General features: G+C 32.1%; 1 pseudogene; it reads right to left on the bottom strand.

Moving 5' to 3' along the window:
* Nucleotides 1-2,243: 2,243 nt before the first annotated feature.
* LOC149564800 (transport inhibitor response 1-like protein pseudogene) lies at nt 2,244-3,513 on the bottom strand (annotated as a pseudogene).
* Nucleotides 3,514-16,536: the final 13,023 nt, after the last annotated feature.

Raw genomic sequence — 16,536 nt, 5'->3', positions numbered from 1 at the left:
ATTTTTCTTATATAGATTCCTAGGTGGGATTTTAGTTCTCACAATAATTTTATTCCACTATATACATAAGAACAACATTTAAGACATTTTTCAAAGATAACAATAATATTTCATCTTAAACTTTTATTTATTATAAATTATATTACTTGTAAACAAGAGTCTTTAGCACAATGGTAACTTGTCTTAAATCAATATTTTTAATTATTATTTTAACCAATTTGATTTCCAATTTGTATCACTATTGCTAAGTAAAAATATATTTCCTAAAAATTAAAATAAATTTATTTATTTTAAGGATTAAATTTTTTGTTAATCATTTTAGATCAAAATAAAGTATTTTAATAATCATAGATTAAAAATTAAAATTAAGATAAAAGATAAATTATATACATTTTTAAAAGGGGCAAAAGTCTAATGGCAAGAGGTGGGTTACTTTCCCAACTTGATCACAACTTTGTAAAGCCAAATTGTCGTTGCAAAGTGAAAATGACTACACTACTATGTTCCACAATTTTACTATTTTTGAAAAATGATTTCTTTGTCATTTTCATGAGAGAGTCTAATAGATTAGTGACCTAGCATCTAGACACTGCTAATGAGGATCAAATACTGGGGAAACCATTACTATTTTTTAGTTTAACTCTATAAGGAGTTCAAATGTGTGGCAAAGCTGTGAGAGGCACAACATTCATATGTAATGTACCCGATTTTCATCGTATCAAGTATATTTTACTTTTTTCTATATTTATATTTCCATTATTTTCATATTGTCTTTAACCCATTGAGAGGAAAATCTATGCAGCGGGCTTAGCAATTAACAACTGAGATCTGGGATTTATTCCTTTCTTTTTTCCATTGTAAATTCTTGTAGTTCCAATAGAATTGCCTCTCTTGATATAATGAATTATCTTGTGGATGTTAAAAGGGTTTCATTGTATGTACATGTGCTTCTAGAAATTATGAATCATTAGTCATTTGTTTGGAAAACCTTGCACCATGATAGGTGCTACAAATTCCCCAAACCCTAATTTTATTTCTTTATTCTGATCCTTTTTTATATAAGATGAGAATGAAATTTTTATTTTTATTTTTTCCTCTAAATATTCTTTACACATTTGCCAAATTGAAAAGGTTACTTTATTAGTGTTTATCACTGCACTTGTGCACACTCCCAACCTGAAGCTAGGGTCTAACACTACCATGAGAGGGATCTCTAACTATGCATATCATGATGAACATGATGTAACTCAATGCCCAAATAAATTAATAAACATAGGGAGGGATGATGATACAGTGGGAGTGACACTTATCACAAGCATTAACTAAGAGACCATGAGTCACATCATTTGTGCACTTCTCTTACTTTTTAACAATTTTGGATTCCTATTATTCTTCCCATTCTGATATGTTAAGTTATAAGAAATTCATCTCTAGTATTTTATCTTGTCCAACTCCTTTCCCAACTCTTCTTCCCTATTTAAATTAATTTTACATGTTTCTATGATACCAAAACTTATGCAAAATACTTTGATCTATAGATAAAACTCTAGCTAGAGCTTAAACAATGAGTATAAATTTAAAAAATCAATAATAAAATCAAAATAATTACACATTTGAAAAACTATTTATTCCTCACCTCAATTACATCTTTAATTCTCCTGTACAATGTTTACTTGAGTTTGATTCCCAAAGATTTGGTTTGTTTAGCGATCAACCTTTCTAATAAACAAAAGTCCGATTCTAGAAAACTTACCCCAAGTAATAATAGAGAGAAACCAAAACTTGTATGTGTAGTAGGCACAACAAGTTTTTTACTAAAATTTGAATAATGTAATATTCAATCCATATTTAATGGGGATATTTCCTAGCTAATTGGGTGATTTGTCAATTTTTTTGAAATCCCAATGCATGCATAAGGGAATCATCAATAATCCTTCACCATTCAACATTTGTATCAAGAAATTTTTGTGTGGCATTTAACTATAATGAGATTTAGAGACCAAGTATGAGATACTTCACCAATGGACACTTTATCTTTTGCAACCCTTCCTATTGCAACCAAATCATGGAGAAGTGTAGAAAGGGATGTAAAAATTGCTCAACCAAAATAAACTTCACATTTGGCCTTTGTTGAAAAAGGCACTATATGAAATATCTTTTAATTGAAAAAAATTGCACTTGACAAACTTGAGAGGTCAGCAACATAAATTATATAGATATGACCTCAAATTTATGTGAAAAACTCACCACATGGTGGTAATAAATGAAGACATGTGTTTTCATGGTCCTACTATGGAGAGATATACCTAAAGATTCTACAAAAAGAAAGTATCTCTTGATTCATTGTCTCATATCACTTCAATACTGAGTTTAGGCATCTTCTTTGCCATCTCTTTGCATTCTTCTCTATTAATTTTGCAAGACAACATTCACAAAAATTGCATAGATTCATAGTGATCCAAACCAAAGAAAAGGGCAAAATTACCAAATGGACTATCTTTTATATCATGTTTTTGAAAGTTTTTGCACCCCTCTGGCACATACTTTAGACCTTGATCACTTTTCCTAGTGAATGATATTGATAATATTTCTAATGTTTTACCATATGTTCCAATATATTCAAATGCTTTGTCTGTGAGCATACCTAAAACTGCCAACATTTTTAGGTATTTGTAGTTCTTTATGATTTCCCCAAACCCATCATCTATTGAATATCTAGTTACATGATTGGATGTATGTCATCCCATGATACAAAGTTGAAATCTTACTAGTTTGGCACAATTTCTTGACATTGTCATAACTGCCTCATTGGTTATTTTTTGACAAAAGCAAAGAATGAACTAAATATTTGGACATCCCTTTAAAATTGTAACAAGGCCCAAATCTAATACACAACCTTTTCCATCTCCACGTACATCTATGGGAAATACTCAAGGATCCCTCAAATCCATGCATGTTGTTGCAAGTTCTTCTAGACCATTGTCTTCTATTGAATCTATAACCTAGAGACATTGTGCTTTATGACAATGACAATTGATTCCTTCTAATTTAGATTTCTAAATAAGTGCACAACTTAAGTTTAGAGAATTTTAATTTAAGCACATTAGATAAACTGTAGGCAGATATTCTAGAAAAAGTTTATAGAATCCTAACAAGCATTAAATTTGAGAACATTTTTTGAATCCTGCCAAAAGATTTTATGCATGTTCTGTAAAGCACTCATATTCCATTGAGCATGTTCCTCAATGAGTAATTTGTGGCATTATTAATATTGACAGTTGCAATTGTACTTTAGAGACAATTGTATTCAACCTAAGCTTCTTTAGGGATGGGTACCTTGTCACTAACCTTTCAAGCACATTAAAATTTACTAGAACATCTAAATATTCCAAGCTAAGAGATATCAGGGAGGTCATATTCTTAGGAAAGGAGGCCAACCCCCTCTCCATTATCTATTACCTCAACCTCACTTAGATCTTGTTCCATCAAATGCCTACATTTTCTACCAATCATAAAGCTAAAACTATAGATCCTATTATAGCTGTATCACTTACTAATTTTAGACTTTAAATCTATACATGTGTACCTCAAAAAAATTTCTAAATATGGATTTGAAGAATATTCGCATATGAATCATTGGTCACCAACACTACTTACACTTTTGTTGCTACCCTCTTTAATTAGAGGTTCTTCTTCACCAGTAGTGAATGTCAACTCTAATGTGTGTTTCTCATCACCTATGCAATGTATGCTACCCTAGAAATACAAAATATGACATCTATACTTTTTTCAAACTTTAAATTTAATATTGGGAAAAGGTTTCAAATATGTCTCAAGATAGTATCTAAGTGTCAAATCCTAGAATGACAAGTATCCAAAAAAAAAAAACAAAAAAATTTGGAAGCCTATAGGCAGCAAAACAGAGTACCTTGATACAACCAAAATAGGGGAATTACCAACCCTCCACAAGAAAGTAGTTATTCCATAATTAAAAAAAATTCATATTCCAAGATAGCTAGCATATATCATATCAAAGCCATTAAGTTCATAATCAATAACATTAGTTAGACACCAATAATTTAAAGTTTTTAGAGCTTAAGGTCTCCTCATATTAATTTGGATACTGAATATAATTAAACTTCTAGTGTGAGCTTAAGTTATTATTTTGAATCACATGGCATTTAGAGAGAAAATAAAAGTCTACAGTGATTAAAGAGTACAATGCCACTGCTTCCTTGAAGTACTCCTTGAAATGTAAGTAAATTCAAAAATTTTATTGGGAGATGATTTTATTGCAATTTTCTAGGAAATATTTGATAGTAATAAGTTCTCTATTATTTTAGAATATAAATACTAATTGAGTATTGTTTTACTTATTTCATTGTAATGTGGAATAATATTTTTATTTCTAGTAGGATGATTACTTTGAAGAAGCTTTGAAATTTTGCAGTCTCTTAGAAGAATTTACTGTTGATCATGGCCTTGGGTCTATTGCTATTCTTGGTGTTCAGGAGTGTGTCTTCATTGGAAGGTATAATTTGAGACTTCTTGATCATGTTTGGTTTTTATCTATTGATCAAGCTTATTCCAATTGATATTTTGTGTAGTGTGTGATTCATTTATGTCTAGAATCAAGCTTTAGATATTAAACATCACATATGTAGTTTTAGAGGTTTTTCCATATTTGTTTCTAATTGTAACTAATCTTTACTTATCTAAACTTGATTTCTAGACCACCTCATCTTTTGAAGGTTTCGCATGCATTATGAACATCTAGATATTTTTGACAAGATTTTCCATATTACATCATCTTAATAAGCATTCAAATTGATGAATGGGTGCTGGATTGTTCACCAACCCTATAGGTACCTTGGTGACAGTCAGAGGCATAATAGGATTGCTTTAAACAACTTGCCTCCAACTGACCAACCTATCCTAGATTCAATCAAATGAGCATATTTATATCTTCTTACATCCCTATGATAGTTACAACTTCTTGCCAAAACTAGCATACACATTCTTACATATTTTATTGACAATTGGACAATTTTATAAAAGTTGCATTGTGCAAGTTTTAAGCAACTTATGCATCTATTATGAAATGACCTTAAAACTTTATAGGAAGCCTCATAACATATCGTAGTTGACCAAAAATGACCATTTACAACTCATTTAGCCTTTTATGGGTTATTTTTTCAACTTTGACCTATTTACCAACTCAAGGTCATACCAATATTATTTGACAACTTTTAGCAAATTTGGCTTGCATAGCCTTACAATGGACTTGGAATGAAACATAATAACTTCAAATGAATTGGTATTAATGAATTTATTCCTTTCATGGACTTTGACCTCCTAGTTGTGTTCTTGTGCTTGGTGCTCCTGCACCATGATAACTAACATGTAAACCTGGTTGAAGCTAGGGCCATGTTGGAAGTACTATGTAGAGTGATTGATAAGACTTGTGTAGGATATAATATCTAATTAATATATTCTAGTCTCCAAGAGGGAGGCATCTTTGTGAGAGATGAACTTATAGTTTTTGGGGAGAATCCATCTAGTTTTTTGGTAACTTTCAATTTTTTTTCAATGCTATCAAACCTGAGTTACTCTGATTAATGGTATCAATTCAACCAAATTTTGGAGTTGACTGCTCTTCTCAACAAGGAAACAAATGTCATCCAAGCAAAAAATAGACTAGCAGTGGGATAAAAGCTACAATCAACATTTCCAAATAGGAGGACCATCAAATATTTGAAGGGAACGTATAGAAGTCCTTGTGTAGTACATGGTGCCTATGAAAGAGATTTGATAATCTATTCTCAAACAACTTGCTGCAATAAAAAGCGTATTGTAAACACCCAACTAGGATCTATAATGAAACCATATGGCACTTGATTATGAATTGAGAAGAGCAATAAGTCTAAGCAAGATGTACTCCAAAGAATCTGCACAAAGATAATTTATCAAAATTTCAAATCCACAACATCACACTTTTAAGTCAACTAATTTAGATTTAAATGAACTGTTAAAAAATAAAAGCATTTAGAAAAAGAAATCAAACCTACCTAGGGAAATTTATTTTGCAATTGACCTATCAAAATGATGGAAATATCTCAGACATGTTTATCTCTATGAGAAATATTTTGTATAAGGAATCATGCATGTATTGCAAGTACAACCCCCCCCCCCCCCCCCCCCCCCCCCCCCCTCTTGTCTACCTCATCTCCAGTTGTTACTCTCTCATCCTAAAGATAAAGAGAAATTCACTCATTCTAAAAATTTGGAAAAGTATTCAATTTGTTTAAGCAGATAAACACATTATATTATCCAAACATAACCTCCAAACTCAAAAGACCAATAAAAAGCTACCTAATTAATATTATACAGAAATTGTTAATGAAATTGAGTTTTTACCTTAAAGAAATGCTTGCGTTATAAAACAATTTCTATGAAAGTACTTCTATATGAACCAGGCCAAAATTGTTAGGTGTGGAGATACTAGGCCTAATCTAAAAGGTTCTATTAAATGTGGACAAATAAATTGCACTTACGATTATGTGTTAAATAAAAAACCATCTAAAATAATTGATGGGAAACATCGATGCACTTTGAGTGTGATTTCTTACAATGCTCCTGCAACTCCCCTCTCAAACTTGTTGATAACTTCAATCTAACTAAAGTCTATAAGCTTGATTTTGCAGAGAGACCAATGAACCAACCCAATTCTATAATTAATGATACCTTTGGAGGATTCATGGAAATTATATTCTAGAATAATGACACCTTAGTTCAGAACTATCATATGGATGGCTATGCATTTTTTTTGTCGCAATGGACTATATAGAGTGGATTAAGAATAATAAAGGAACTTACAATAAATGGGATGGAGTTTCTTGTTCTACAACATAGGGTTTTCCTAATGCCTACAAATTAAATTTAGTTTGTTAGACACATATAAAATCATTGCAAATAGTTTTTCATACAAATCAAATAGCAACCAAACATACTTGATTTGCATAATTTTTTTGTGACTAAAATTATGGGGTGCATTGCACAAGTCTTCAAAGACATTGTCAGGAAATGTGGTTTTCCAATATAATGGCCTAATCGTCTCAAATAGGTTAATGATGGGATTTATTAGTACACTTTTACTTTATTTAACACCCTATAAAATTGTTCTTATTGAGGTTCTTGTAATATAGTTCATTTCATCCGTTTGAGTCATTTTCCATTATGCCCACCTATTTAATGACTATTACCTTTGTAAGAATTCAAAATGTAAAAGTACAACTTTTTTCTAGCCATGATTTATATATTCATGAATTATAGACAATGAAATACTAAATCTATAATTGGTTATTAATCCAAACTATTGATTTAAGATAGTATTGGTTAGATATAGTTTGTGTATCCAACTAAAACTATTCATTACATCTAAGCATGAAACTCTATGTGATCAGATCATAATATCTCTTGGAGATCAATCAATTGTAGCCCCTATGTTTGCATTCTTTTCATATGATGGGTAGGATTGAAAGTTTTATGATTCTTGTTGTACCTACATGGCTGGGGTGGCAACAGCCTCAGTTTCTCTCCATTGTAGAATGTGTTCCTTGTAGAAGAGCACATGAAACATCAATCCATTCATGAGATTTAGTTCTTTAACTTGAAGCTGGAAAGTTATCTGAATGATGACAAAATTCTAAACTCAATGATACCATTTGAAGGGCCTTCCTCATCAAAATCATTTCTCATGAAAAGTTGGAAGAGAGAAAGTGTCATGAATTAGAATGTCTCCACTAGAAGCTGCAGACAATTATAATAAAATTTACCTAAGATTTTGTAACTAGAAAATGATAAAATATTAAAAAGTATGCTTGTAAGGATTTTTTCATAAACCTATGTTGTCAACTTGGGGATAATATGTGTTGTAGATCTATTGAAAAGTACTTACTATGAAGTATTCATTAAAAGACTATTACAGAGTAGATGATTTATTGTGCTTTATTTAGAAAGGGATCATTGTAGTCTACATTTTGGAAGAAATTCTAAACTATAACATAGTTATTCAAATTGTGTTTTTTGTATTACTAGAAAAAACCGTGTCTCAAAGGTTGTTGCAATAGGGGGCAATGTTGTCATGTTTTGAATAAACTTCATCTAGTGACAACCTCCATCTGACTGCTAGACTACACCATGTAAGATATAGTTTACCATTATGCTATGTTAACATCTCTAGTCTATTGCATATGCTCTAATTAATGTCAACTATGTAAAGATAATGAAGCAGTCCAAAAGTACAGTGAATATCATGTTATACCTTATCTTTTGATGTTCCTATGGTTGAATTAGCTACCCCTTAATCTTTTGAAGTTCATCAATATGCTATGAATGCATTAAGTCATGCAACAATTGTGCCTTATTTCTTATATTCATATGGTTGAGTCATTTTTACCTTATCTTCTAAAGTTTACGATGAACATCTATATGCTATGAGCATCTTGAGTTATGCAACCACATAGTCTGGCTCTTAAATGTTGCAAGAAGCTAGAATAATTTTAGTTATCTATATGTGTTATAGAGTTCATATATATTATGCATAAGTCTTCATAATGTCAAAGGCACAATTTTTGGCATCACATTAAGTGAATAGATATCCCAAGCTATCTCAACATATGTAGATATGATCTTACAGTTGGCGAGAGAAGTTTCCACCGATCTGAGGTGTGTGTGTTCCAAGTTACAAAGCTTAAAGGATACTACAAAATCTTTGGTCTTAACAAAGTAAGAAAAAGTTAGGTTCCTATAAAGTAAACATTTGTTTATGTTTCCACACTTCTCTACACCATATCTTTTTCTCTTGTGGTTTTGGATCTACACTCATTTAGATGGCAGGACTGTTCTGATGAAGATTTATGTAAATTAGTTCATTATTAGTAATTCTAATGATAATTGTGTGTTCTTTACTCTCTGAACTTGAAGTATTTACCAACATTTTTATCCTTGTGTGTGTGTGAGCATGTAACAAATACATATTGTAAAATAATTTATGGGGAAACCTAGCAAGGGTAACAATGTATGTGTTGATCTATATGAGAATTTTTGTCTCACTTTGGTACTACTAGGTGCCATAATTGGATATTTTTGGTAAGTTTTTGTGTTGGGTTGATAGAGCAGGTTCTTGTCATTGTGCCATGAGTCTTAGTGTTTGTGCCATTAAATCCTTATTTATTGACCTATGCAATATTCAAAGTGCATGTACATAAAACACCTAGGAATAGATAAGATTCTACACATACTAGTGTCATTTTGTAGAATGATCATGCTCTCGACAAGCCCTGAATGACATACTTAGGAACTTGAGTGTCCAGTAGTCAAGAGATTTTGAAATGTAGGATCAATGCATTAGAATCTATTATGGTGGAAAAATCCACCTTGCGGCTACTATGATTAACTAAATACTAATCAAGGGCATCAAATTTGCATTTAAGAGCTAGTCCAAAGTTCTCTCAAATCCTATTTACCATTTTGGGAGAGAGATTTTTGTAAGATGCTATTGATAGGAATGAATAAAAAACGTGGTAGCATTTTATAAGGAATATGAGATATTTGAAAAAAATCTTCAAAGAGATGTCTCATGGAAAGTAATAATTGGAGGATATGCACAAATTGGACTCGTATGTGAATGGTCGAACTTCTTGTTCATGTTGGCTATCTAGAAAATAGTAAAATTTATCATTAAGATGCCAGCTAAATCTATAGTGGTTGTGTTTCCTTGGTGTGTGGAGATCACAAATAGATTTAGGCTTTAGGATTATTTTATAGCAACACTACTTTTTTTATTTGGATACTAAAATTGCTACCACTTATGTTCTTCTCTCAAACATTAATACAAAAATAGGCAAGTGGGGTGAGGTTCAAATGGTAAAGATTATATATATATGCATTCCAATAAATGCCAATCTTATATTTGGTTGAGATTTTATATATGTGCACTCCTTTAACTTGTCATTACATTCATTTAGGGAGCTATAATTTTATTTTTATTTATTTATTTCTATCAATTTGTAATCTAGTTTCAATCCAAATATTTTGTAGTTGGTACTTAGGATAATATGTTTATTTGCATCACGAGTAGTAGTTAAATTCACCTATTTGGAAACTTTTGGCATTCAGTTGGTTGATTGCATTGAACAATGATACATATAATATTCATTTTTGTGATGCAATTTTCAGTGACTGTAATTGTAGAATGCAATTGTAGTTTAATGTATGTCCACTATATCTTTTAATAGACCCATTTCTTCCTACTAGTTCAGGAAATTTTAAGGATGTGGCTAAGATTCAAACACTTCTTTTTAGTAGAACAATGCCTAATTGGATAAGAAGGCAAGGTTTATGAGAGTGCTCAATGTGGCCTTTTAAGTTATTTTCAAATCATGTATGTTATTTAGTTATTTATTTATAGAAACTAAAATACATGTTGGGCCTTACATTTCTCAAGATGATTTCCAATTTTTTCTTATTGCATGCTAACACTTGATACCTTTTTCTTACTTCTTCAATACATCACATCAAAGTTCTTTAAACTTGATAGAAAAATGACTGACCCTATTGGTGATAATAAGATGAAAGCCAACACAAGTGTGAGGCACACTGCTCTTCCCTGCTTTTATAAAGAAAGAGAAAATGTTATATTAGATGTCATTCACTGCTACTATATGCATCTATACATACTCATGCATTTTTCTTTTTTTTCCTTGCTTATTGTATGCACCATTATGATGAGGAGAAGAAGAAAGACTACAAACCATCTTTTAGGATAAAGTTGATCCAATCAATTAGAGAGGGGGTGAAGCTATATTGACTTTTTCTACCCAAGGAGGAAGACAAGGGCCATGTCCAGAGTGTGACATTTTTAATGCCTTTCCCTTGAAACTCTCCTTACTATGCATCAATGCATAAAAATCTGACAATGTGCTTCTTGGATTATTTTCCAATGTGATTTTTTTGCCTACACTATCTATTTCAAACTTATTTCTATTATCATAGATTCAAGTTTAGAAGTGTTTATTGAATAAACACAATGTTTATTTCTATTATCCTATGGTATCTGATGGAATAGCTAATTAATGAGTGAGTGTAATGTTCGTAGCAGTACAGAGCTGATCATGGATGAATCAGATTGATTTATTAGAGATTCGTTAGGTTTTGCATCAAATATGCTTGACAATCTGCCTCTACCAAGTCATCTAATGTTATTTGATTATCTAGAGGTGCAATTGAGAGATATTTTGGCTTTACATGGTTACAAAAAGGTGGTGTATAAAAATGTCACTTTCAGATTTCATGATTCTCACTTGCTTTATAGGAATTGCTTACAAGTAGATTATGAACTCAAGGGTATGAATACAAATTAATTGATATATTTTCTTTCCACCATTGAAAAATTACTATATTATACATTTTAATAGAAAATAGAATCTTCTAAGTCTTGGATTTTATCTGGGACCAAATAGTGGCATAACTTGAAAGAAATTTCATGCCCTAGAAAGACTATGACTAGGATTCTTCTGATAGTAACCATAGATCCACATTTTTGACTAATTTTTTTAAAGTTAGAAGTGACCATACATTGCAAGAAAAGGAATGAGATTGAAATAAATTTGAAATGACCTTTGGATGATAGTACAAAGATTTTGGTTTCCTTAGAGACTTTAGTCTCATTTGTTTCTGTCCAATTACTATGCATTTTATGACTATCACAATAGACCTTTTATCAATGGCTTGAGTTTCTTGTTTGTAAGGATTTTTAGGGTTGTGGTCAACCAAATATACAACCACAATACTAAGAGAATACTATAAATTGTTCAATTCATTATTAAAAAAAATCCTAAAATCCTTATCATTCACAGTTTGTAATTGACAAAAGCACTCATGTCATTTAAGTGTTTGAGAAGTCCGAAACATGGTAAGTGGAGGCAAAGGATTCCTAACATAATCGATCTATTTTTTAGAACATAGTAAAGGTTATTTATAGTCCATTGATTAATAATTATAGATACATAGTTAAAATTGTATGCATGTAGAAGCCATGCGATCAAAATGTTTAATGGAGGGATTGGTTACCGAATGAAGCTTTTGAGTTTGAAAGGTGTAAGAAAGCTTCAAGGGGAATATGTAGGCTCATCCTAGTGTCATATTGCAATAGTTTATTCTTGATTGGTTAAGGGGAGATTCTAACTGTTATAATGATAGTAAACACATAGATTATCAAGGGTGTCTAAATTATGATAGAGAACAAGAATTACTTCATTCATGGGTCAAGCAACAAGATGATGTGTTTGGAAAGTTATTTTGAGGAAGTGGTTTTTTTTTATAGTATTGGAAAGTGTAGTAGGGCTGATGAAATCCAATGCTTGTTGAAACCAATAGATACTCCAAACCCCCATCCTATTCAAATCCAGTGTGCAATATTCTTGGCATTGATTGCACCTTCATGATTTTGATTTACTACTAATTTGATGTAACATTGAATATATTCAATAGTTGGGAACCACTCTAGTAATGTGAAATCTATAGAAAACTTCACAATCACCATTATAGGCTTCTTTTCAGATCTAGTGGGCCTTATTGATCAACCCCCAACCCTATTCAACATTCTTTACTCAACTTTGTAACGAAGTCTTATATGACATCGAAATTGCCTATTTTTCCCAACATGGTTTCTAGGTGATGTTTTGCTCAAACTTTCTCTTGGCTTTGAAGGGTCTTAGAGGATGTTAGGTAATGTTTCTCCAACTTATTTTTTATCAATTATAAGCAATCAAAACAAGTTCAAACTCTCCTTCGTACCCGATTTCATTAACTGGTTGATTACTCCTAGTAGCCCTTAGAATTAGCCCTCCAAATAAGGCTTTTGACCAATATCTTGAAAAATTTCTTAACACCATAAAAATAAAAATTTAATTTAGGATAACCAATTGGTTTATTCATAGGATTTTGGAGGTTTCATTTTCCAACCCTGTCCATACAACAAGAACCCAAAAATTGAGGGTTTTTAGGGTTTGAAGTTCTTTCTTGGCTATATGCACTAAAAGGTATTGTAATGCTCTTTGAAGGATTGATATAATTTTCCATTTTACATGTAATAATATTTGAACATTGATCTTTCCCTTGCACAAGAAACTTTTTCAAACTCTTGCTCCTTACACATTTGTTAGGCACATTTCTTTAATGCTTTCTAACCTGATTCATACTAAACCCGCCTAGGGCTTGCTGGCAAAATTCACAAACTGATTTTCACTACTTCCAAAATTTTTCATATTAATTTATAGAGATCCTACTCTTTTTCCACAAGGTCTCATGATTTTTCAACTGTGGAAACAAGAGGAAAACTCCATTTACTCAAAACTATCTAGTTATATAATAAACATGGCAACACTTATCAACTTTGATGAAATATGTACAAAAACCTATGAAAGATAATAATTTTTTTTAAAAAAAAATTCTAATTGATAGATCAAACTCCTAATTACAAATAAATTGCACCATCAATCGAGAGAAATGTAAAAAATAGCCAAGAATGCAACAAATTACTGGTAAAGCTCAATTTTCTTGAACTAAGTTTGCAACAACCTTGTTCTCTCTTGTACAACTGCTTTTTAAAATGATTAAAAATACTTTAAAGATAATTATTCTCTTAAGGAATGTAAGAACTAATTCATATTTCAAGTATCCTACCTATTTCCTAAAGTTGTACAAAGTTGCAACATGGCAATTTTATCACTTTTTTCAAATTTGTCAATTTTTGAAAACTTGACAATCTCAATACAATTCTTGGCTTCCTTTCCACCAATGGAGGAAGAAATTAAGTCTTATTATGTCTCAAGCCTCATCACATCTCACTCCACCTTATTGCATGCCTAGTGACCATGTTGTGGTTGTTTGACTACCTTTGACTGCCTAGGAAGCTTAGGAGAGTTTTAACAAAGGTATTGAATGAAATGAATACAAAATGCAATTTAAACCAATTAGTTTGGTAAAACCACACACTTAGATTATTAAGAACCTTTATTACATAATCAAGGCCCAAATTTGAGTCTTTCAAGTCAAAAATAGGGTGCTCTTGCACCATCTACCCTAAGGTTATTATATAAATTTTTTATATACAATTTTTGATGAGTCAATAAATTTAGGAAAATCAATTTGACACTTTCTAGGATTCCAAATAACTGAATTTAAAAAAATTCATGCATCTCATTTCTATGACATTTAAGATTTATTACTTTGAACTAGGCTCCATGGAGAATATATGTACAAAATTTTAGATTAAACAATGTCTAAATAGTTTCTTTATTTCTATGCAATTCTCGTTGTGTTTTGTGGATAGTATTAACCATTTGAGTCTTAGGCCATTGTTGAGAATGTTATATCATATTCAAAGAATTATATTATAAATATCATGCATCTTTACTATTAGATTATGATTAAAGTATTTTCATTTATAGAAGGGTCATCTTTCAACAAGACCTTGAAAGAGCACTTGTACACTTCCCCTCTATATATTTTACCATGTTTTTTTCTCTAAACTTGAAAACCTTTTGTCTTATTTTTGTAAGAAACAAATAAATACTTAAAAGCTCTTTTATGGTGGAATTATATTTTGTAGTCAATTTTTGGTATGCATTGGAGGCCATTAAGGGACTATAAAAATGTATGGATAGTTTGATTGTCATTCGAAATTATATATTACTAGATATTATTGAAGAGAGTAGACTTCATGAAGATGTTTTTCTCCTTTCTTTTGATGTTTTTGATTAAGTAAAACTGGTTTTATAGGGATCCTAAAACCCAAAAGTTTTTACAACATATCTGAAATAGAAATATTAAGAAAAGTCCAGCAACAATATATCTGCTTATCAAAAGCCAAACCCAAACAACAAACCCATGGCCAGGAAACAAAAGACCAGCTACACTAGAAAAAGAAAAACCATCTACACAAGGAAAATATGAGACAACAAGAAAGCACTAACTATTAGTTCTCTTTATCAAGAACCTGTAGGGTATCTATAGCTTCATTGGTCTTCTGGTTGTCCGCGTCCTATTGGTCCTGGTTCTGAGCATCCACTAGATCTTTGGTTTCTTTCAAATCTTTCTCAGCTTACCCAATGTCCAAGCTAGCCTTCTCCATCTTATCCCCACCAAATCTAGCACTCATTAGTGATTCACCCAGACTGTTAATGTTCTCATTTAGGGCATTCAATGTAGTGATCACCTGATTAGCCAGGTTTTGATGAGAGAACTCTATCCTTTGGACTCTTTGTTCAACCTTGGTGATTCTGTCCTCTTGGTCAACATTGTGTTCCTGGACATTTTTGTGCCATTGGCTTCCATCCTAGCTTCTCTTCTCTTCGTTGTGCCCTTGGTCACTGCTGATTTTCTGGCTTTCTTCCAGGCTTCTTTTCCCTTTAAGGTCTTCAATTTCATGGAAAAACTATTTGATAGACCAAAAATTGTCTATAATGTTGTTCTTAGCATTGTTCAAAAGATTAAGCCCAGTTTCATTGGCTGCATGACTATCCCCAATTTCACAGTATTCAAATTAAAATTCCTCCAAGATCTCCTCCTATTTTTTGTTATCACCTCCCCACTCTCTTTCCCCAAAATTTCTATCTTCCCCTTAGACAGAGAGGTAGTGGGGCCAGGGCCTGGAGTCTCAAGAATCTGGTCATTGGTTTCATCCAGCAGCAAAGCCTCATCTGCTTTCCTTTTTTGGGATTCCCCGACATGTTAGCAAAATCCTCCTTCTCATTTTCACTTTCCCTCCCATTCTCCTTCTCTCCATCTAGCCCCTTCTCTTCCTTTGAGTCTGTATCCTCTTCATCATCATTATCCTCCTACTCCTCTTGAGGCTGAGACTTAGGGGGAATGGGGGGTAAACCTCTAGGGTTCTTTCTGTAGGGAATGCAAGCAGAGGGAGTGACTTTCCTTTCTTCCTTAGGGCCTTTACCTTTAGAGGAAGCATTTTCCTCTTCTTCTAGTTTTATGCTATGCACATCCTCAGAATCTGAACTCCCAGTTTCCTCAGATGCACACCCGATATCACCAAGAGATTTTCCCCTAGTTTGAGTCTTCAGATACTCATAGACCAGGAGGAGTAATCCCTCATGAAGGGCTGGGTTGGCGGTAGGTTTCCTCTTAAAACCCTCGATACCCTTGCTCATGGAGGTGAAAAGATAAAAAGAAAAAGAGATTTAGATTCCATGCCTAAAGTGATTAAGCAGAACAAAATGATGCGTTCTAATCCTATCAAATCTGGGGTCTAGAGAAATATATTCAATGATAATCCTTACGACATACCTCCATAGCTTTTTAATTGACTACATCTCATAATATGTCTCTGCCTTGATGAGTTTGTTCCTCTCAGCTTTGTTTCACAAAAACTTTGACAATGTTGTCGACATTTTCTTGTCTTTGAAGGAGTTACTCCCTTCTAGAGGGATCTCCGTAACCAAAGCTATCAAATCCACA

The sequence above is a fragment of the Cupressus sempervirens genome, chromosome 3, assembly GCF_028749045.1.
Source record: "Cupressus sempervirens isolate cs-2001-9-10 chromosome 3, ASM2874904v1, whole genome shotgun sequence".
Lineage (NCBI taxonomy): Eukaryota > Viridiplantae > Streptophyta > Pinopsida > Cupressales > Cupressaceae > Cupressus > Cupressus sempervirens.
Note: the sequence above shows the minus strand (reverse complement) of the source record. Positions and strands in the feature narration are given on the sequence as shown.